The sequence below is a fragment of the Palaemon carinicauda genome, chromosome 35, assembly GCF_036898095.1.
Source record: "Palaemon carinicauda isolate YSFRI2023 chromosome 35, ASM3689809v2, whole genome shotgun sequence".
NCBI classification, from domain to species: domain Eukaryota; kingdom Metazoa; phylum Arthropoda; class Malacostraca; order Decapoda; family Palaemonidae; genus Palaemon; species Palaemon carinicauda.
In genome coordinates this window covers 41181532-41204160 of record NC_090759.1, presented here as the reverse complement: position 1 = coordinate 41204160, position 22629 = coordinate 41181532, and positions in this window count along the sequence as shown.

The following is a 22629-nucleotide window of genomic DNA, read 5'->3' as shown; positions in this document are numbered from 1 at the left end:
GAGTCTTCTGTGGAGGAGGCTCTGTACCAAAGCGGCCACCAAGGAAGGGAGGACACTCCCTAGCTTAAGGTAAGGCAGCCTGTCTGAAAACGGTGCATGGGTATCGTTTCAGCAAGGTACAGAGCTAACTCCCCCAAAACCTAACCTAGAGCAGGGATGTTACACCCTGAACTAGGAAGGATGGAAGACGTATCGCTATTGCAGGAAAGGTCGGAGACCTAGCCCCAGCAATAGAGGACGGGCTAGCCGTTCCTCATTCTCGGATGCAACCCTAAGGGGGGATCATTCCCTTAGGGGGGACAGAGAAGCGTTATATACTCTGATAAGAGCTTGATCCCCTTACGTGGTAGGGGGAGCAAGGCTACACAGAGGGGATGCCCTAAGGCAGGGGATGAAGGAAGCATATAGGGGTCCTACTTGTAGGTTAGGTTAGAAAGGCACACTATCTAACCTGTCCCTTATATGGTCCCTGAAGGCGAAAACACTTGCATCACAGTCAATAGTATTGTAAAATAATGCCACTATCTTCATAATTAAACCTAGGATCACTGAAATATATCATGCATGAACACTGGTGTTAGGCGCTCTGGCCTAGGGGCTAGACTAGCCAACTGGTATGGGGTCAAATGATGACCGATAACAAGGCGTCAAAACACGATATAAAAACTTCCTAGCTATGAAGACTAAATAACTAATACATAGTATCGATTAGTTAAAGAGGCCGGAAAACGCTGTTGAGGCTATCTAAATAAGGCATGCAAAACAGCAGCGACGCCATAAAATGGCGGGTCCGGTCGAGGCACAGCTCTGCCACAAAACATCAAATATCTCAAAAGGTAAAAGTTACTTTACGGTCAGAGCTTATTTAAACAATACTGGAACCTTGTACTCAACTTTCCAGAAGAAGGCGAGGCCGAAGGTAGAGACATGGCTAAGATGCAAGTCGATAAAGTACGCACAGGGAAAAGTCCGACTAGTAAGGCAAGCTACTAAACGAAGGATGAGGACGGACGTGACGTCATTTAGCAATGGCGCCCGTTTGTTTACGTCTCAAGTACCAAAAGTAGCCACGAACGAGATTAGCTGTGGAACGGCTCCCCAGCTATTCTCCGCCCCTACACATCGAAGTGTTAACTCTGTTTGAGGTGTAGATAACTATGTGGCGCGTTAATACATGCGTCCCCTGTTGATATACGATGTCTTAAAAGGAAACCTTTAGGATACTCGCTCCAGAAGTTAGAATTCTGTGATAACCTGTGGTTAAATTCTCTGGGAATATTTAGTAGTTATATACCCAAGGAAGCTACCAAAAAGGAACCTTCCATCAGGACGCCATGGCTTGAGCCCAAATATATATATATATATATATATATATATATATATATATATATATATATATATATATATATATATATATATATATATATATATATATATATATATATATATTTGGGCTTAGGCCATGTCGTGCTGATGAAAGTTCCTTCGTTGGTAGCTTCCTAAGTTATATGTGACTACAGTGATATATCCCAGAGAATTTACCGAAGGTACCCAGAATTCTAACTCCTGGAGCGAGTATCCCTTAAATCTCTCCAAGGGATATCGCGTAAGGACATATCTTGACACGTCTCATAGCTATTTACACCCCAAATAGCCTTTCGTTACGAGAGAAAATGTGGCAAGAAAAAATAGGAGAGTCTTAGAGAGGTAAACACTCGACTCTCCTAATGTACTGTAAAATAGTTCGGGCTTCCGCCGCTATGCAGCGCCACCAACCACTCTTTCGTTTGTAGCTTTTGGTGACAGCATTTATTAGTGTTATCTCATTATTTTCGAGGAATTTCTTTGCTAATGATGGTGTAAGGACAGTGAGACAAGCGTCACCAAGATCAACTGATACTTTATTCGAATGTGCATGGGAGTATATTACAAGGTGCGGACGGAAAGGTAGGATGACGCTGGCGCCAAATCAGATTGAAGTGCCCGCCAAAATATATGTGTTTTCTTACACTTACATTTATATGAATTATGGGTTAACAGAAACATGTTATGAAATGATACATATGTCGAAATGTAGCTCTGGTAGAGCGGAATATATATACATGGGAAACCACAGTGTGGCGAAAAGAGAATTCAAATAAATAATTAGTTTGTCGATTTTTTGGACGACGAAGGGATAGGTGTCCTTACAAGTATTTCCCCCCCCAACATCGGGCGGCGTAGATGGCTGATGATCAATCTTCGTATCTTTTCGGGCGTCGGAGGGTTCCTCTTATTTTTGAACGGAGGGGCGCACTGGCGGTCGGTGTAAGGATCTCTTCCTCCTGTCGTCGTTTGATGATTTTTCTTTCGTTGGGCGGCTTGTTTTGAGGCGGAACTCTGGATCTGCCAGGTCCGGCGGAGGCGGTGTCGCTTCCTTCGAGAAACGCTGGTTTCACGCGGTCTATTGAGACCCAGTCCTCTTGGCCATGGACGTCGAGAAGGAAGGCTTTTGTTGTCTTTTTAATTACCCGGTAGGGACCTCGATAAGGTCTAGTCAGTGGTTGTCGATGAGCGTCCACACGGACGAAAACGTACCTGCAGTCATCCAGTGCTTGGTTCTGTCCTGGTAAGTTTTGAGACACGGCCTGAACTTCCTGGCGATGTCCCTTAGGTGATCCAGCTGCGTGTCGTCGGTTGATGAGGGAAAAAATTCGCCAGGAACTGCGAGCGCTTCCCCGTAAACCTTTTCGGCGGGCGAAGGTTCGCCGTCTGCGCGAGGGGCGGTGCGAAGGCCGAGGAGTACCCAAGGAAGTCGTGATTTCCAGTCCCCGTCGGTGCAGCTCGCCATCAGGGACACCTTGAGGGCGTGGTGAGCTCTTTCGACCATGCCGTTTGCTGCGGGGTTGTATGCCGTGGTGCTGTGGAGCGTCGTCCCCATCAGGTTCGCCAAAGCGAGCCATATTTCTGAGAGGAAAGCGGGGCCTCTGTCTGTCGTGATGTCGTCAGGAACGCCGAACCTGCTCACCCAGCTTGACAGGAGGGCTTTGGCGCATGCTTGAGTCGTAGCTTCAGTCATCGGCTATGCCTCCAACCACCTCGTGGAGCGATCGATGACCGTAAGTAGGTAGCGAGCAGATCCAGAAGGGGGCAATGGTCCCACGACGTCGATGTGTATATGGCCGAAACGTCTTTTTGGCTGGAGAAAATCGCCTACCCCCGATTCGGTGTGACGGCTGACCTTGCTTGACTGGCATTTGTTGCATGACTTCGCCCATTCCCGGGCGTCCTTTTTTATCCCTGGCCAGACAAACTTTTCAGACAGAAGGCGAGCGGTGGTGCGTCCTGAGGGGTGTGAAAGTCCATGGATGATGTCGAATATTTTCCTTCTGCAGAAGGCTGGTACCTAGGGACGTGGGCGGCCTGTGCTGGTGTCGCAAAGAATAGTTACTCCTGCTGGTCCGAGGGGAATCGCGCTTATCTTGAGCGCGGATGGCCCCGTCAGGTGATCCTGTGCTTCTCGGTCTGTGCGTTGTTCGGTTGCGAGATTGGCGTAGTTGATTCCCAGGTGGATCGCGTCAATTTCAATCCTTGAAAGGGCGTCCGCGACTGGGTTTTTCTTTCCTGGGACGTAACGTAAGGTGCACCCGAATTCGGCGATTGATGCGAGATGACGTTGTTGTCGGGAGGACCATGCGTCCGTCGATTTCGTGAAGGCGTGTACGAGGGGTTGATGGTCCGTCGCAATTGTGAAGGGGGTACCCTCCAAGATGTGCCTGAAGTGGCGGACGGCGAGGTAGACGACGAGGAGTTCCCTATCAAAGGTGCTGTATCTTGTTTCGGCAGGTTTCAATTTCTTCCTGAAGAATGCCAGCGGTCGAGGAGAACCATCGACGAGTTGCTCTAGCACAGCCCCACAGACGACGTTGCTGGCGTCGGTCGTTAGTCGCAGGGGCGCGTTGTCGTCGAAATGAGCCAGGGTGGGGGCATTCGCAAGGGCATCCTTCGTCCGAGCGAATGCCTGTTGCTGGGGCAAACCCCACTCGAGTTTTTTGCTTTTTCTTTTAGGACGTCGTCGAGGGGTGACAGGGTTTGTGCGATGTTGGGGATGAAGCGCCTGTCGTAATTGACCATTCCCAGGAACTCCTGAAGTTGGCGGATGGTCGTAGGCATTGGGAACTTCCTGATGGCGTCGACCTTGGTTGTCATGGGTTTTATCCCGCGCGAGGATACGGGGTGACAAAGGAAATCCACCCCCTCTGCACCGAACGTGCATTTGTCGAAGCGTACGACCAGGCCGTTCTCCTGTAGGCGTCTGAGGACGGTGCGGACGTGCCCCCGGTGTTCCTCCTTGGTTTTCGAGAATATCAGGATGTCGTCGACGTAGCAGACGCAGAAAGGTAGGTCACCCAGAATGCTATCCATTAGTCGTTGGAAGGTCGCCCCGGAGTTGCGTAGACCGAAGGTTGAGTATGCGAAGGTGTAGGATCCAAACGGGGTTACAATGGCAGTTTTCGGGATGTCTTCCGGGAATACGGGGACCTGGAAATAAGACTTGAGGAGGTCCATCTTGGTAAAATACTTTGCGCCGTGCAACGCGTTCGTTAGGTCTTGCATGTTGGGCAGCGGGTAATGATCGGGCGTTGTGATGAGGTTGAGGCGCCTGTAGTCGCCGCAAGGTCTCCAGGACCCGTCCAGCTTTTTAACCATGTGCAGGGGTGATGCCCAGGGGCTCGATGCTTTCTTACAGATACCCATGCGTTCCATGTCCTCGAAGGCGCGTTTGGCATCCTTCAGTTTCTGGGCCGGGAGGCGGCGGAATTTGGCATGAGTGGGAGGTCCTGTCGTTGTGATGTGGTGGTAGATACCCTGCTTGGACGGGGAACCTGGCGAGTGCCGGAGCTCAGGCTTGAAAACCTCGGGAAATTCTCGTAGGAGGTCGGCGTAGGGGTGCGTCGTTACGGCGGATACGGACATTGTTGCAGGGCCGTGTTCTTGGGCGCGGGACTGGCAGGTTCCCGTGTCGATGAGACGTCTGTTAGCGACATCGACGAGGAGTCCATGGTGGGCGAGGAAATCCGCACCGAGGAGGGGGCGATTGACGTCGGCGATAGCGAAGGGCCAAGAATACGAACGGCCCATGATAGATATCTTGAGGGTCTTGATCCCATAGCACCGTATGGGAGATCCATTGGCGGCGATGAGTGAGGGAGCGTTTTTGTCGGGACCACGGTCTAGGTCGGACTTTGAAGGAGGGAACATTGACAGCATTGCGCCGGTGTCCACCATGAGTCTACGGTTGGAAATGGTATCGAGGATATAGAAACCATTCTTGTTTTGGTTACCTGCGGCTGCGATGGTGGCAGGTGGATGCTTCTGGCGTCATCTTCCAGGGAAACTGCATGGTGCTCTACATTTCTTGGCGTCACTGCCGAACTGTTGGTGGTAGAAGCACCATGCTGGGTTAGGCCTAGGGTTTGGTCGTGTCGGTTGCGGTGGTTTCTTTCTTGATAGAATGTTGATCTCGTCGTCCTCAAGGGCCATTGCCGAGGAGTCTATGGAAGAGCAGCTGCTGAAGGAGGAGAACGGAGGCGGTGTTGACGATGATGCTCCGAGGCGAGATGCTTTGGAGGCCTCGTGGAGTTTCTGAGCCTTCGACAGGAGTTCGTTCATCGGGAGCGTGTCAGCGTCTGTCAATTGGGCCCGTACGTCCTGTGGTAGGCGTCGAAGAAAGATTTCGCGAGATAAGCTAATCTCACGTCGTCGGCCGTTGCTGTCTGTTTCGGGGAGCATAAGCAGGCCGGTTAGCTCGTCCCACGCCTCGACAGGAGAGGTGTCACCCATGGGCTTGCCGGCGAGATCCAGTACTTTCTGTGCCCTTGCTGAGACGGAGAGGGAGTAGATACCGATGAGTTTTGTTCTCAGGTCGTCGTATGAAACTTGGCCGGCCTGGGCGTCGAGCCATGGGGAAATCTTGTCGAATACCTCTTCAGGTATGGAGGTGAGAACGATGTCGGCCTTGGCGCAGGAGTCGCTGAGGCTAGCGACGCGGAAGAGTACGTCCGCTCTCAGGAACCAGGAAGCGGTGATGTGTTGAGAAAAGGGCGGTAGTTTGACTTCGGGCGTGGAGGCGAGGCCGTTGGGTGCGATGGGCGTGTTGCTTCCTGCATCGTGGCCGGACGACGAGTCGGCGAAGAGGTGAGAAGTTGATATGTCGGTTAAGCTCATCCTACTGCCTTACGTTCACCGAAGTGTGGGAGAACCAAAGGCAGGCTCGTACCTAAGGTAACGGAATATAGAGAAGGTAGCACGGCCGTAATAAGTCCGTTAATGGCAAAGCCAAAACTGCTGATGCTACTTTCAACTCCGGGGTCACCAGTTGTAAGGACAGTGAGACAAGTGTCACCAAGATCAACTGATACTTCATTCGAATGTGCATGGGAGTATATTACAAGGTGCGGACGGAAAGGTAGGATGACACTGGCGCCAAATCAGATTGAAGTGCCCGCCAAAATATATGTGTTTTCTTACACTTACATTTATATGAATTATGGGTTAACAGAAACATGTTATGAAATGATACATATGTCGAAATGTAGCTCTGGTAGAGCGGAATATATATACATGGGAAACCACAGTGTGGCAAAAAGAGAATTCAAATAAATAAGTAGTTTGTCGATTTTCTGGACGACGAAGGGATCGGTGTCCTTACAATGGATTCTCCCACTTCATCAGCATCTGGAAAGTTAAGTAATATCTTTAGATTGTGTAAATGTAGGCTCTTGCCAGTTTTTGATCTCGATTGATATCGTAATTAACGTAACAAGAGCCGTTTGCCAGCCGGATGGTGTCATGGACGCGATCGTTCTTTTGTTCATTTAGTTAGCAAGAACGATATTCCCGGCATTATTGCTTTAATGACTTTAGCTATCTAGAAGTTTAGCTAGGAATTTTTATATTATGTCATTGTTGTCGTGTTTTTGGCCTTTGATAAGAGCCTCGGGTGCTAGGCTAGTAGCCTAGGCACTTTCACACCTAATGCATGATATAACCTTCCTGGTAAAGTTTTATTGAAGCTTAGGCAATATTTTATACAATTAAGATATTACTATTTCTTTTTCCTCTGCCTTATAGTACACTAGAGTTATGTAGAACGTTTCTCTAAGCTCTTTAGCTTAATAGCTTTAGTGCTTTAGTATACTTTATATGTCCCCGTTACTCTTGTATTGTCTTTAGGGGTAAGATAGTCATTATTGCCCCTTTAAGTCAATACTATCTCTATGAGATATAAGAGTAATTCCCTTTCCCTCTGATTAGCCTAGTGAATTTGCTGTTACCTATGGTTTGGTAAATTCTCTGGGGCGTTTCGTTTCTCTCTCCTTTTCTCTGAGCTGGCAACTGAGTAGCTTGTCAGCATTGAGTTTGGAGTTGAGGACGGGACATCAGAGTAAAGTCTGTGTTAGGCATCTAGCTACCTGGATTTATACCGGCAACTGAGTTAGCTTGTCGGTATTCCAGTAGGGCTAGTTGCTGTTCAGGAGGCTAGCCTCCCTAGACCTTGGTGGTTATTTTTTCGCAATTTCCGCCTTATGGTCTAGCAGACAGTCCTGTATTAGGGGTTCTTAACTGGAAGATAGGTTTCTTCCCTGTTTTGATTCCTGGTACGAGATTCTGTTCTCTTAGAGTTCGTTTTCGGACGTTCTCTCATTGCCTAATCCAACCTGGGGAATTGAATTCCCCTATTTGAGGTTACTATGAGGACAGAATCCTTCAGGTTAGGTAAGGCCCTAGGGTATTACCTTTCTTATGGACTATTCACCCCTACCCCGCTATCTCTTTCGTGTTGAATGATCCAACACCCTTATGGCCATGGTCCTACATATGCTCCTATGGACGTCTGTGGACCTGGCTTGAGTTTTTCTGTCCGTAGCTAGTATGCTGCTGGCAGATAACCTCATTTCTTTGAGTGTACCTTAGAGTCCTCCCTTGGACTGCCTTCCATATGCCTTAAGATGGGATATGGTTGAGTGGAAGCCCAAATTTATTTCCCTCTTCCTCTGACACACTCTTTCAGGATGTAGACGTCTTAGTTGATCTTTGCCATCTTCTATCCTTATCTTTTTCTCCTACTATCAATCATGGGCTACGTCAGCAGTTAATTATGCCGCCAGTTTTGGATGGCTAGGCTAAGAGTTCGCTGTTAACCCTTTCCTCGGACATCGTAGACCGATGCCGCTGGTTAGGTCCTAGGTATGTCTGCCGGCAACTATCCTATGCCTTCCATTCAAATATTAAACAACGCTGGCCTGTCGGCATAAGTTAGCTAGCCCATCATGCCGACGTTGCCGGCGGGACCGGCAGTGTCGGCGAGGCCGGCAGTGTTGGCAGGGCCGGCATTGCCGGCAGTCCCGGCATTGCCGGCAGGCCCGTCAGTGTCGGCAGGGCCGGCAGGGCCGGCAGTGTCGGCGGGGCCGGCAACATTGACGGCATACTACCGCCGACAACTGCTGTACCCAGGAAAAATTATTATATTTTCCTGCCTACTAGTGGTTTTTTTTACAGCCGTTTGTGAGACCATCATATAGAGAGATGATATTCTTCTATAATAATGGTTATATCCATTTAATATTATCCACTATATTGAACTTTTTAAGAGGATGTGTCAAGAAGACACTAAATATTCTAGATATTTCCTCTATTATTATTTAATTCTTTATGAATTTTTTAGTTCATTATGGGGGGGGGGGGTCATAGCAAATGGCTGATCGGGAAACACATGTGGGTGTCTTTCCTTCTATAGCTTACCCTATCCAAGCTAAATATTATAACTGTTGTTATGTTGAAATCAGAAGATTTCACAGAAAACTCATTTGCTTTTCTTTTATTTACAGGAGGAGCATTCTGAGTGCAGGAATAACTTTTGTAAGGTCCGCAGCAAGGACTTCTACGGATATGGCGTGTGTAGGTCTCACGCCCGCTGTTCTATCACCAAAGGGGCTATCAAGTACTGGGACCCAAAGGTATGTACCGTGTGTGAGAAGTTGGTTAAAGAGGCTTTTGATGAACAGAAGTCTACTGAGTCTAGGGATGCAGCTATGGCTGCACTGCGTAAATTGGTAAGAGGTTTTCAAAAGAACACCTCAGGCCCATACCTTCCTAATGCTAGGATGAGGGACTGTGTCTTCCCCGGAGCGCGTGATGACGCTATCATCCCCCAGATGAAACCTGCAATCCCTTTGGTGCAGATTCAGGTTCAGAAGCCTAAAGAATCTGATGTTGCGGATACTTTGGAAAGTACTGTATCCATTTAGACGACAATATGTCTGTCGTCTCTGAGGAGACCGAGAAGAATCTCCTTGTAGAAGAGTTAGACCAGGAGGCAGTTGTCCCTCCTGCTTGTGATGTGGAGAACATCGAAGTGGCTTCGGTTTCTTCGGCTGCGGTGGCTGAGCCAGCACCCTCAACATCTTCACAACTGCCTCATCTGGAGACGATTACTAGTACTCTCCAGTCCTTATTGTCAATGGTTTATGACTTACAGAAGAGGTCTACCGAGACAGAAATTGAGCACTTAGTTTTTTCACGCCTAGCCCTGAAGAAGCTAATCGTTAAGGACCTTCCTGCATTCTCCGACGTTAACCCGTGGAGGTATGCGGAACATATGCCTATGTCAGCAGGCAGGATCTTCCTCTCGGAGAAACTGGGTTCCGTTCCAGTGGAGGAGATTGAGTTTTGGCCCAGCAGAGGGGTCTACCCGGATTGTTATGTCTGGCTCAAAAATGAACCGGTAGCCAAAGAAGAGACAGAGCCCAAAGAAGTAATTGTCTTCGAGCTCGTTAAGGCGCAAGCTATGCTTACGTCAAACCTAATAGAGAGGGCATTCACTAGCTCAAAGGTGCCGGCTTTGAGCAAGAAATACCCATCATTTATTGCTGACCCTCAACGTGCTTTTCCCTTTGTGGATAAAGGGCTTAAAGTGGCCCTGAAGGCGGCGAGGGCAGGAAAACCCTATCCCTCGCTAAAAGAATGCAAGCCTTTCTCCCTTGCTTTCCCTTCAGATGATAAAGACTGGAAGGACGTTCAGGTTACCTTCTCAGTCGGGAAGCTGGAGGCCGATATCGCTGGACGACAGTTCAACGAGGACCTCCCAAAGCTGTCAGAGTTTCTCTTAAGAAGAGAACACGAGACTAAAGAACGCCTGGCTGCGTCTATGTCTCTCCAAACAGGGCTAGAAACAATGGCTAGTATTCCCGATACCCCAGACATGTATGTGGTCTTTGCCAAGGCTCACTTGGCTACAGTAACTAAGGACCTGTACAACTTTGTCAGGGCCAGGACGGCTTGTAGAGAGTTCGTGTTTGCTTCTAATATCTGGAGAAAAGACCTCTTTCCTAGTGATGTGGTCAAAGAGGTCGTAGATAAGGCTGCCTCAGAGAACAGAAATCTGCTCTCCAAGTGGGGCTTATCCTTAAAGAGGAAATCTTCGGCTGAAGGACGTCCCCAGCCGAAGAACAAGTCTAAACGACCTCGGTTGCCCTCTCAACCAAGACAGCAACACCAACAGCTTCCTGTGGCCACGGTGTCCCACACAGTGGCACAACCTACCACCACCTTTCAACTGGTGTCCCAAACACTGGCGATTTCACCCCAGCCTTTGAAAGGCAATCGGCTTCTTTTAAGCCAAAGTCTCGAGGATCCTTTCGAGGTTCCTCTAGATGCCCCTTCAGAGGAAGAGGCTACAAGGGTGGACATGGCCAAGGGGGTTAATCCTCCAACCAGCACTTAAAGTGAAATGATGCCAGTAGGAGGGAGACTTCTCCATTTTCAGGATTGGTGGACCTTCGATCCTTGGGCCCACAGCAGTTACTCGACAATTACGCCTCAACGGTGTTCAGGTAATGGCTTACCTGGACGACTGGCTGGTGTGGGCAGCATCCAAGGAGGAATGCGTGCAAGCCTCCATAAAGGTGATCCAGTTCCTAGAGTATCTAGGGTTCAAGATAAACTTGAAAAAGTCTCGGCTGTCTCCAGCTCAAAAGTTCCAGTGGCTGGGAGTTCACGCGGACTTACAGTCACATTGCCTCTCATTGCCTATGGCAAAGAGAAAGGAGATAGAAGGGGCCGTCAAAAATCTTCTTCAATCCCGAAGAATATCAAGAAGGCAACAGGAGGGAGTGTTGGGGTCTCTCCAGTTTGCCTCTTTGACAGGCCCACTTTTGAGAGCACGACTATAAGATGCATCAGGGATCTGGAGAAAATTCGCTTACAACGATCGAAGAGATCTACTAAGACCACTACCAAGTCGTCTACGATCAATTCTCAAGCCATGGTCGGAAGTGAAGAGCTTAAGAGGAAAAGTACCCTTGCAACCACCCCCTCCTGCAGTCACCGTCCACACGGATGCCTTAAAGGAAGGATGGGGGGGTTATTCTCATCATCGAAAGGTACAGGGAACTTGGTTCCCCCTCTTCAAGTCCTTCCACATCAACTACCTGGAAGCCATGGCAGTGTTTCTTTCCCAGAAGAAACTGAAACTTCGCCGCTCTATCCACATTCGTCTGGTTTTAGACAGCGAAGTGGTTATGAGATGCGTAAATTGACAAGGTTTAAGATCGCCTCAGCTAAATCATGTGATGCTAGCAATCTTTCATCTGTCCAAGAAGATGAAATGGCACTTATCAGCAGTCCACCTTCAAGGACTCCACTATGTGACAGTGGACGCTCTATCCGGGTTCAGCCCGATAGAGTCCGAATGGTCCCTAGACGCAGGATCATTCTCCTTCATATTGAACAAAGTCCCAGGATTGCAAGTAGATCTCTTCGCAACGAGCGACAACAAACAGGTGGCCCGGTACATAGCCCCGTATGAGGATCCTCTAGCGGAAGCTACGGGCGCAATGTCCCCGGATTGGTACAGGTGGTCCAGGATTTACCTGTTCCCACCAACCAACCTTCTGTTGGAAGCACTCGACAAACTGAGATCCTTTCAGGGATGGGCAGCGATAGTGGCCCACAAGTGGCCAGGCAGTGTATGGTTTCTGTTGATAACAGAACTACGCCTGAAGCTGATCCCGTTGCCGGAACCAGTTCTGACTCAGCTAGTACAGAAATCGACTGTCTACGCTTCATCAGAGAAACCCTAGAACCTTTATCTCATGTTTTCTCACCCTAGCGGTCAAGAAAAGGTTCGGGATTTCAGCAGACAGTATTAACTTCTTAGAAGAGTACAAGTCAAAGTCAACGAGAAGACAATACGAATCTTCCTGGAAGAAATGGGTGGCCTTTGTTAAGGCGAAGAAACCTCGAGATTTCTACGGATTTCTGCTTGTCCTTCTTCATCCATCTTCACGGACAAGAACTAGCGGCTAATACGATTTCGACATGCAAATCTGCCTTGGCTAGACCGATTCTTTATGCCTTCCAAGTGGACTTTTCTAATGAAATCTTCAATAAGATTCCGAAAGCCTGTGCTAAACTTCAACCTGCAGCCCCTCCTAGTGCTATTTCATGGTCCTTGGATAAGGTGCTTCATCTGGCTTCGACCTTGAACAATGAAGATTGCTCGCTAAAAAGACTTGACTCAGAAAGTGGTATTTTTATTTGCACTAGCCTCTGGAGCCAGAGTTAGTGAAATAGTGGCCTTCTCGAGGGATGACGGCCACATACAGTTTTCACCAAATGGTGAACTAAATCTCTTCCCGGATCCGACGTTTCTCGCCAAGAATGAGCTACCCACCAAGAGATGGGGCCCCTGGAGAATCTGCCCTCTGAAGGAAGAAGCATCTCTCTGTCCAGTGGAATGCTTAAAGGTCTATCTTCGTAGAACTTCAGACTTTAGGGAAGGCCAACCTATTAGGGGAGAGACTTCTGGTTCGACATTATTTTTGAAACAGATAAGGGCGAAAATCACTTACTTTATTCGCAGAGCGGATCCTGATAGTACACCCGCAGGTTATGATCCGAGAAAGGTTGCCTCGTCTCTCAATTTTTTCCAAACTATGTCGTTTGATAACCTGCGTGCTTATACTGGTTGGAAGTCCTCCAGAGTATTTTTCATGCACTATGCGAGGCAACTGCAAGAAATAAAACTTCATGTGGTGGCTGCAGGCTGTGTAATAAAGCCTGTAGTTTGATTACTGCGAAGGACAGTGCACTAATTGGGACTGTTAGTGAAGGGTGTACATGATAGACTTCGGTATATCATGATATTGAGTGTCGATATGGACATTGTATACTGTCTTACTCAGTTAAGTGAACTTAAGCATAATATTTGACATGTGTGCCAGCATATTTATGCGTGATGTTTTTAGTAATAACATTTAATGAAATTTCCTATTTCATAGAGTGGCAATGTTTCTCTGGTAGACGAAACCTATTTATTTTGTTATTACCATTATGCTTTTTATGTCTATGTATAGCATAAAATATATGATTTAATCATAACTTGTGTGTTTCTTGTTAATAAACTATGGAAGGAATTTATGCGTCTATCTCGCCGTAAGATTATTTGATTATATTCAGAGCATCCTTGATCCTCTTGAGATCTTGAGGGACAAGATCCCTTGTTATGCAAACAGATAAGTTTGGTTGTACTATGTTTGTTACTGTATTATGATTCCTACGTGAACATAAACTTGTCTGATTGGCATACTTGGGAGGTACAGTACTCTATTCAGTACCTGATACAAACTACTCTTTACGTATATATGACACAATATACTTCTGTTTGCTAAATTGTTCCTTGAACTCACTATCCTCGGGTTTTTTCCTAGAGTCTATACAGACTTTCCCTGTAGGGGGCAGGAAGAACTGGCACATGATGTGCTCAGTTGATTGATGTATTGCGGTAACATCAAGTGTCTTTGGTTTTAATGTCCAATTAGGAAATAGTCAACTCGAAATAACGGCACAATTAAATCCACAGATACATTAATGCTCTGGTAAGCTTCCATCAGCACGACATGGCCTAAGCCCCAAAAACGGATTTTGAGCGCAGCGAAAAATCTATTTTTGGGTGAAAGAGCCATGTCGTCCTGATGGACCCACCCTCCTTTGGTTAAAGGGTGTTTATCCCTCCCTATGGTACTGTATCTGTAATAAATACTTTAAAAGCTACGGAAGAATGGTTGGTGGCGCCGCATAGCGGCGGAAGCCCGAACTATTTTACAGTACATTAGGAGAGTCGAGTGTTTACCTCTCTAAGACTCTCCTATTTTTTCTTGCCACATTCCCTCTCGTAATGAAAGGCTATTTGGGGTGTAAATAGCTATGAGACGTGTCAAGATACGTCCTTACGCGATATCCCTTGGAGAGATTTAAGGGATACTCGCTCCAGGAGTTAGAATTCTGGGTACCTTCGGTAAATTCTCTGGGATATATCACTGTAGTCACATATAACTTAGGAAGCTACCAACGAAGGAACTTCCATCAGGACGATATGGCTCTTTCACCCAAAAATAGATTTTTCGCTACTATATCCAAATAAGCCATATATATTTTTGGTACATTAATGTCTGGATTCTCTTAACGACCTCGGGGTCAAAGCCCCAGGCGAAATCACACAAAGACAAGAGCTTGTGACCGACCCGGAATCGATCCCTGGTCCGGCAAACTTGTACAGACAGTGACTAAACCACTTGGCCATGAAGAAAGATAAAAGTCAATGACAATTCTGCTGTACTAATACCTGTCGAATTCAGGTGTTTTGTACTTACAATTGAAATTAACCCATCTTCACAATCGTAGCTAATTGGTAGTTTGTTACATGGCATTCGATTAATGATAAATTTTTGCACATTTAGACGTGTTTTTTTCATATTCAAATAAGCCATATATATTTTTGGTACATTAATGTGTGGATTCTCTCAACGACCTCGGGATCAAAGCCTCAGGTGGAATCACACAAAGATAAGAGCTCGTGACCGGCTGGGAATATATCCCTGGTCCGGCAAACTTATACAGACAATGACTAAACCCCTTGGCAACGAAGAAAGATAATAGTCAATGGCAATTCTGCAGTACTTTTACCTGTCGAATTCAGGTGTTTTGTACTTAGAATTGAAATTAACCCATCTTCAAAATCGTAGCTAATTGGTAGTTTGTTACTTGGCAAAAGCTCTTGTCTTTGTGTGATTTTGCCTGGGGCTTTGATCCCGAGGTCATTAAGAGAATCCAGACACTAATGTATCAAAAATATATATGGCTTATTTGAATATGAAAAAACACGTCTAAATGTGCAAAAATTTATCATTAATCGAATGCCAAGTAACAAACTACCAATTAGCTACGATTGTGAAGATGGGTTAATTTCAATTCTGAATACAAAACACCTAAATTCGACAGATATAAGTACAGCAGAATTGTCATTGACTTTTATCTTTCTTCGTTGCCAAGTGGTTTAGTCACTGTCTGTACAAGTTTGCCGGCCCAGGGATCGATTCCCTGCCGGTCACAAGCTCTTATCTTTGTGTGATTTCGCCTGGGGCTTTGATCCCGAGGTTGTTAAGAGAATCCAGACATTAATGTACCAAAAATATATATGGCTTATTTGAATATGAAAAAAACACGTCTGAATGTGCAAAATTTATCATTAATCGAATGCCAAGTAACAAACTACCAATTAGCTACGATTGTGAAGATGGGTTAATTTCAATTCTAAATACAGAACATGAATTCGACAGGTAAAAGTACTGCAGAATTGTCATTGACTATTATCTTTCTTCGTTGCCAAGTGGTTTAGTCACTGTCTGTACAAGTTTGCCGGAACAGGGATCAATTCCCAGCCAGTCACAAGCTCTTGTCTTTATGTGATTTCGCCTGGAGCTTTGATCCCAAGGTCGTTAAGAGAATCCAGACATTAATGTACCAAGAATATATATGGCTTATTTGAATATGAAAAAACACGTCTAAATGTGCAAAAATTTATCATTAATCGAATGCCCAATAACAAACTACCAATTAGCTATGATTGTGAAGATGGGTTAATTTCAATTCTAAGTACAAAACACCTGAATTCGACAGGTAATTGTACGGGAGAATTGTCACTGACTTTGATCTTTATTCTTGGCCAAGTGGTTTAGTCACTGTCTGTACAAGTTTGCCGGATCAGGGATATATTCTCAGCCGGTCACAAGCTCTTGTCTTTGTGTGATTTCGCCTGGGCTTTGATCCCGAGGTCGTTAAGAGAATCCAGACATTAATGTACCAAAAATATATATGGCTTATTCGAATATGAAAAAACACGTCTAAATGTGCAAAAATTTATCATTAATCGAATGCCATGTAACAAACTACCAATTAGCTACGATAGTGAAGATGGGTTAATTTCAATTCTAAGTACAAAACACCTGAATTCGACAGGTAAAAGTACTGCAGAATTGTCATTGACTATTATCTTTCTTCGTTGCCAAGTGGTTTAGTCACTGTCTGTACAAGTCTGCCGGACCAGGGATCGATTCCCTGCCGGTCACAAGCTCTTGTCTTTGTGTGATTTCGCATGGGGCTTTGATGCCGAGGTCATTAAGAGAATCCAGACACTAATGTATCAAAAATATATATTGCTTATTTGAATATGAAAAAACATGTCTAAATGTGCAAAAATTTATCATTAATCGAATTCCAAGTAACAAACTACCAATTAGCTACGATTGTGAAGATGGGTTAATTTCAATTCTAAGTACAAAACACCTGAATTCGACAGATAAAAGTACTGCAGAATTGTCATTGACTATTATCTTTCTTCGTTGCCAAGTGGTTTAGTCACTGTCTGTACAAGTTTGCCGGACCAGGGATCAATTCCCAGCCGGTCACACGCTCTTATCTTTGTGTGATTTCGCCTGGGCTTTGATCCCAAGGTTGTTAAGAGAATCCAGACATTAATGTACCAAAAATATATATGGCTTATTTGAATATGAAAAAACACGTCTAAATGTGCAAATATTTATCATTAATTGAATTCCAAGTAAGAAACTACCAATTAGCTACAATTGTGAAGATGGGTTAATTTCAATTCTAAGTACAAAACACCTTAATTCGACAAGTAAAATTACTGCAGAATTGTCATTGACTATTATCTTTCTTCGCTGCCAAGTGGTTTAGTCACTGTCTGTACAAGTTTGCCTGACCAGGTATCGATTCCCGGGTGGTCGCCAGGTCTTGTCTTTGTGTGATTTCGCCTGGGGCTTTGATCCCGAGGTCGTTAAGAGAATCCACACATTAATGTACCAAAAATATATATGGCTTATTTGAATATGAAAAAAAAAAACACATTTAAATGTGCAAAAATTTATCATTAATTGAATCCCAAGTAACAAACTACCAATTAGCTACGATTGTGAAAATGGGTTAACTTCAATTCTAAGTACAAATCACCTTAATTCGACAGGTATAAGTATAGCAGAATTGTCATTGACTTTTATCTTTCTTCATGGCCAAGTGGTTTAGTCACTGTCTGTACAAGTTTGCCGGACCAGGGATCGATTCCCGGCCGGTCACAAGCTCTTGTCTTTGTGTGTTTTCGCATGGGGCTTTGATCCCGAGGTCGTTAAGAGAATCCAGACATTAATATACAAAAAATATATATGGCTTATTTGAATATGAAAATAAAACACCTCTAAATGTGCAAAAATTTATCATATATATATATATATATATATATATATATATATATATATATATATATATATATATATATATATATATATATGTGTGTGTGTGTGTGTGTATGTATATGTTGGTGTGGTACTGTTATAAACACACATTAGTGTTCTATTTCATAGCTCTTCAATGTTATATAGATTTGTTGGACTTGTAGGTTACTTCTTCTGAATAAGTCTAGTTAAGTTAACTTTAAAACAGTTTGTTAGTAGTTCCATCACAGGAGTATGGATGGTTTGGTCGGTTGACCATTCCGTATGACAATTGAAAATAGAACTAACAAAAATATTGATTTTGGTGATAACATTTCATGAGTTATCTCAGCATTTATTACAAATATGATTACACAAGATTACTACTGGAAGCCATCTGCTTCCGTGCAGAGACCAAGAGGTCAACTGTTTCTCACGGGATGCTTGTATTGTGTACACGTTACATACAAAATATTTACGTATGCAATGATTTAGCTTGCTGTTACTTACGCATCCTGTTGTGACTTGACGTTAACACTCCATCTCCCTATGATTCATTTGGTCATAGGTTTATAAATGTATATGTATATTACATTAGCTCGGACAGCTACTTTCAAATAATTGAATAACAAAAAGTACGTTAAAAATATGTTTTCTAAGAGTGTGACTGGATATATATATATATATATATATATATATATATATATATATATATATATATATATATATATATATATATATATATATATATATATATATATATATATATATTTCTAACTTTAAGCCACAAACAAGTGATTAAGGATGAACGTTTAAATAGGTATATATAAAAAAAATACATACCTAACAGATATAGTAAAAAATAAAGAAAAAAGCATGGAAAATACATATCTATATATGGTATATTGCTAGCAAATGATTATGTGGTACCCCCCAAAAAAACTGATGTACATATGATTCAGTAACTTGTTAAAGAATAGTTGTCACCTTTGTCAAAAATACAGATTATTATAAGACAGTAACTTATAAAGAATATTTGTTACCTTGGTAAAGATATAACATCAGTGCACAAACAAACAAAAATTCCTGGTACGTACACGCACCACGGTTTCATATATATATATATATATATATATATATATATATATATATATATATATATATATATATATATATATATATATATATATATATAGGGCTTATATATATTATTAAGTGCTCCCCCAATTTTTTTTTTTTAAATATTTTTAAAATGCAAACGTCCTAGAATCTCTTCAACTACATATTACTAGCGTACTAACCGCTTTTCATGCACTTCACTATTCCAGAAAATTTTAGTCCTTCAAGTGAATGAAATGGCCAATTTCAAACGGCTCTAAATTGAAAAGTTTTAAAAAAATAGGGAGTATTGTCTGGACATGGCAAAACATTCCTCTTGAGCTCCACCTGTCTTTGCCTTAACCTACGCCAAATAAAGATGTTAACGGCGATAAATATCATCATTGCAACGCTGATTGATGCCAGCGACATGTAGAAACGAAGATCTGCATAAGTCGGTGACGGGTGGTCCATAGCAATGAATTTCATCAACCGATTAGCCACTCGTGCGTTGTATGGGAGAGGTAAGGATGGAATTGTAGTGGTCCACGTGAAATTCGCGAAGTAGGCCTGTTCCCTGATGATAGTATTAATTCCTCGGACTGTGTAATTCGTGGACGTACCGATGCAACCATCTGCTGCAACGAAGATCTGGGAATAGGACGTGGATCCGTCCAGGCATGATACATTGAAGCCGGCCTTGTCGTATCATATCCATGAGCCGTTGTTCAATCTGCAATTGAACTTATTATTGTCAAAAGGATAAAGTTTTTTTCAGACAATTTTCATATGTATGGGAGAGAGCACTGTTTAGCACTATACCAAACTCGCATGAATCCATTGATTTTTTATGGAATTCAAAGGAGTCAGCTGTACATACTTTATTATTCATTGCCTCTGAACAGTGAGTTAATTTATCTAAGTCTTTAATGACCGTATATATTTCCTTATCAGGGGGAATCAATACGTGTCCTGTCAAACTGGATATTACTGGACTTGAGTTATTCGTCATGAAAGTCGGGAATGGTGATATCTTGTATGATTAACAGGCATCGGAAGAATCAAAGGGAACTGTAATCATGATCCTGTAATTTTCAACGTTTACTGTAATTAGGCTATAATAAAATTCTAACCTATGGGCGTCTAATAAAGGAACATAACCTATTTTCTCCCGTCCGTTCTCCAAAATTAACGTTAAGTCTTTTATTGGCAACAGATGTGGTGATAGAACACCTATAGTTGCTAACGTAATAGCTTCAACATAGTCTTTTTATTTTTCAATGAAATGTGCAATTTTAGTATGGATATGATCTATTTCTGAATTATAATACGTTATTGTTGCCAGCAAGTTTTGTACTTCCATAATCTGATTGATTTTGCTAGAATGTTCGTTCACCATACTCATAATTTGATTAATTGATGTTAACTGATTCCTTAGTTCTGATAAAACTAATTCGTTTTCATGTTCTAAAAAATCAATTTTCTTATTTTGATTACTAATTTTAAGATGATTTGAAATCCCTAAGCCTAAACTTGCAACAGATCCAAAGATGTTTAGTGCAGCAAAAATAAACGGGTTACGTCTTTCAAGGTTAGTGTGTCTTACTGTCCACATCAGAAGGTCATGAGCCAAAGATTCTGCCTCGTAAGTCTTATTTTGCAAGTCTTAGGATGGCATTACTGCTTCTCTTAGTGTCGGTGCAAACGAACTCTCTGTATTAAAAGGAAAATGTCGTTTATGCCTCTCATTTAATGACGCAGCAAACCTTGAAATGTCGCTTTTTAAGCTAGTGACTTCATTCTCTGGGAGAAAAATAGCTTGCATGTTTACTCCTATAACTATATTGCTTGCAGTAATAAAAACATCTTATGTTCTCTCTACTATAGTGCCATATCTAAAATTTATACTTTTAGTTTTAGGGCTCTTCCCACACGAGAAAAATGTCTGAGTGAACAATATCGCTCCTAACAATAAAAACTTTATTTTGGAAACCTGCAATGAGAAAAATATATGTAATTACTCCTGTATTAAGATGAAAAAAAAAATGTTAACATACAAATATCATACAAGTTTCATAGATAAAAAAAAATTCCCTCACTTCCTCTCTCTTATTTTAATTTCTTATGTGAGCCAATGGTACAATTCTCTCATCAGTGGGTTGGGATACGTTTTGAACTCTAAATCTATTGGCTGTTAATGTTTCCAAAATGTTCAATGGGCTTTCAAACTTAGGTGTTAGTTTGTAATCGAGTCTTTTATGTACATTTACCTGTATGTATACATTATCATCCACAGTATATGTTTTAGTTGGCTTCGCTATTTTATCATGATTCCTTTTCATTATGATTTGTGATTCTTCTAAATTCTTTTGAAGGCTATCAAAACGACTTTTGCTTGCATTTATACATTCTTTTAAAGGATCTGATAGATAAGTTGTAGGGGTTAATACATGGAAAGGCCTTCTAACTGGGGTACCATACAATGCCTCGTGCGGCGACATTTTAATTGATACATGATATGAGTGATTCAGAGTTCTTAGTACCGCAGGTATTGCAATATCCCAGTTAGGGTCTGATCTCCCTAGTATTAATCTTAATATGTTTAGAACCTTCCTATTCGCTTTTTCCACTAGCCCATTCGACTCTGGGTAATAGATCATGGTATTGATTTTCTTTATGCTAAGGAATTCACACAATGAGTTAAGGAAATGATTATCAAATTCTCCACCCAAGTCTGAGATTATCATGTGTGGAATTCCATGTTTACAAATGTAACATTCGTAAAACTTCCTAGCGCATTCAATCGCAGTTTTAGTTTTAAGCGCTATCAGTTCTGTATATCGAGTCGAAGCATCTATAATTACTAAGAGGTGCTTATTTCCTCTGTCTGACTCGTAAAATCCTGTTAATAAATCTAAATGTATTCTTTCAAAGGGTTGATTGGGCACGGGATAAGCCCCTAGGCTGACAGGTGTTTTCTTGAGCCCTTTGTTTTCCTGACAAGTGCGACAATTAGCTATGTGTTTTTTTATATCTGTAAGCATCGTATGCCAATAAAACAATGATTTGGCTTTCTGTGACATTATGGAGAACCCCGGGTGTCCATGCAATGGATTTGCATGCAACCAATTTAGGACAGTGGATATAAGTGAGATTGGTACCACTACCTGGTCGTTAGTCACCTGTGGTGTATTGCTGGTTTTCCTTGCCACGGATATACAGAAAATATTGTCCTTTATTATATAATTCTGCTGTGTATACTTTATATATTCCTTTTCCTTAGGATTTCCAATCCAAGCATTTATGATTTTTTCTAATTTCTGATCTTTTCTTTGCTCAGTCTGTATTAATTTAGCACTCCAGCCTAGATCTTCCTGTTCAGATACAGTTTTAACAATAGGCATGGAAGTTGATATATATATATTAAGTCAGCTAATGGCTCCGTACAAGATGACACGGGGTTGCGTGATAATGCATCAGCAATGATATTTGCTTTCCCTGGTAAATACCCGATCCTCGCGCCAAAGTCTTGGATGATCAACTGCTAGTGAGTTCGTTTGGGGCTGTGACTAAAGCCTTTAAAGAAGTTCGTTAGGGGTTTATGATCAGTAAGAAACTTAACGGGTAACCGTATATTATGAACTTAAAATGCACTAGTGAATTAACAATAGCCAGCCCTTCCTTGTCTATTACTGCATACTTACTTCGGAAGTTCTCAGTTTACGTAAATAAAAAGCTATCAGGAAAAACTGTTTGTCATATTGCTGAAGCAATACCCCACCTACTCCTAGGTCTGAGACGTCTGTTGCAATGAAGAATTCCTTACCGAAGTCAGGAAATTTTAAGATAGGAGAACTACACAGTTCATCTTTCAAGGTATTAAACGCCTGTTGATGCTGCTCAGACCATATGAAATCTACGCCCT